The following is a 1,967-nucleotide window of genomic DNA, read 5'->3' as shown; positions in this document are numbered from 1 at the left end:
ACATATGCTAATTAATATATATCAAACTATGTATCATTAATATAGTTGTTTGATACAATCAACTAATCCATTGAATAGTACAGAGAAGTCTATGGAACACATTTTAATCATTTATATGAGAAAGAGAACCCTCAAAAGAACTGATAAACATCTGTGTTTAAGTGAATCAAGCGCCCATACACCTGAAACAAATACAATATCAAAAATCAATCCTACTCCAAAGTAAAATAACAGTGTCCAGAAACAGGAAAAATGAAAGTAGAACATGAAGAAATGCTGCCTCCTTGTGCTGTTTTTTTGTAACAGCAACTATAAAAGCTGCAGTGATTGGCACTTTGTATTCCCAAGGACCTGGGACTGGAAGTAAACAACTGCCCTCCAGGCGTCCCCCAGGGGTGGTCACCGAAAAAGAATTCAAAACTGGGCAGACGTTCAGGGAGCCAATTTCAGCAGGTACCTTTAACTCACATCCTTTAAGAAGAATCATGTGACAAGTCACCATCGCTAAATATTAGAGAAATGCAAATCAATGCTACAAGAAGGAATCGCCTCACGGCAGTCAGAGCAGCCACTGTTAAACACTCCACAAACGTTAAATGCTGCCGACGCTGTGGAGGAAGGGGAACCCTCCTCCTCTGCTGCTGGAAATACAATTGGTGACAGCCACTCTGGAGGACAGTGTATTCATCATTTCCAATGTGCCCAGCTCTAAGCGGCAGTGAGCGGTAGCTGGAAGCAGGGTCTTAGTTTCCCAGACTGGGAGTCCTAACCACTGGACCACAGGAGCCAGCAGTCAGGGCTAAGGTCCCTTGTCTTGCCTGCCTAGACAAGGATGAATTCAGGTGAGGAGGCAGAAGGTAAAGAGTAAAGTAAAAAGTTTATTGAAAAAAAAAGTACACGTGGAAAGGTGCACAGGTGAGCTCAGAGAGTCGTACCTTTGGAAGTTTATATCCTTTATAAGAGGCCAGTTATCCGGGTCTTTGTCTTCCCTCAGGCCAATCATCTTGCTTTGTGAACCCCCTCTCCCCCCCACCGGTTAATTTGTCCCAGGACCCTCCCCTAGGATGCACATACAAACCTTAGCCAAGGTGTATCTTGAAGTGGGAGGCTTCTGGGAGGAGCATGACTCTTTATGGCCTGGAATTATCCTCTGACTTTTGACTCCAAGGAGCCTTTCTGCACATGTGTAGTGTTCTCCCTAATCCTTCATTTAGACAGGGTTTTGCCTCTCTTTGTCCTTGCCAAGATTATTCCCTGGAGGTGTTTACAAGAGACAAAGACTGGCTACTTACTCTGTTTCTGTTTTTACTTCAATTTCTGAGAGCAAACGGGGGGCTGGTTTTAAATTCCTCAACTGGGTGCTCACTTCGGCAGCACATATACTAAAATTGGAACGATACAGAGAAGATTAGCATGGCCCCTGCGCAAGGATGATACGCAAATTCGTGAAGTGTTCCATATTTGAAATAAATAAATTAATTAATTCCTCAACTGGAACCCACCTATGTTGCCTCAGGAAATGCAGAGCAGAGGCTGGCTGATTGTGAATTTCCAACCTGGAGCCCATCTATCTCCTACCTCACTGGTTCCTTGAACAGTGAAAATGAAAATGAAATTAGAATAGTCCTGAATACCATACACAAGAATAAACTCCAAATAAGACAAAGATCTCATCTTAGTATGGCTCAGTGGTAAAGAACCCACCTGTCAATGCAACAGACTCAGGTTTGGATCCCTGGGTCAGGAAGATCCCCTGGAGAAGGGAATGGCAACCCACTCCAGTATTCTTGCCTGGGAAATCCCATGGACAGAGGAGCATGGTGGGCTACAGTCCATGGGGTCACAGAAGAGTCAGAATGGCTTAGCAACAGATTTTGAAGATCAAGATCTAAGTGTAAGTTCGGTCTCTTGTGACCCCATGAACTGTAGCCCACCTGGCTCCTCTGTCCAGAGGATTTCTCAAGGAA

General features: G+C 44.2%; 1 non-coding gene across 1 annotated transcript; it reads left to right on the top strand.

The window, feature by feature from the left end:
* Window positions 1-1,358: 1,358 nt before the first annotated feature.
* LOC122707296 lies at window positions 1,359-1,465 on the top strand. The gene has a single exon (XR_006344808.1). It is a non-coding gene; the product is annotated as a U6 spliceosomal RNA (small nuclear RNA).
* Window positions 1,466-1,967: the final 502 nt, after the last annotated feature.

This window comes from Cervus elaphus, chromosome 13 (genome assembly GCF_910594005.1).
Source record: "Cervus elaphus chromosome 13, mCerEla1.1, whole genome shotgun sequence".
In the NCBI taxonomy this organism is placed as follows: domain Eukaryota; kingdom Metazoa; phylum Chordata; class Mammalia; order Artiodactyla; family Cervidae; genus Cervus; species Cervus elaphus.
The sequence above is the reverse complement of the archived record's forward strand: the minus strand, read 5'-3'. Positions and strand labels throughout refer to the sequence as shown.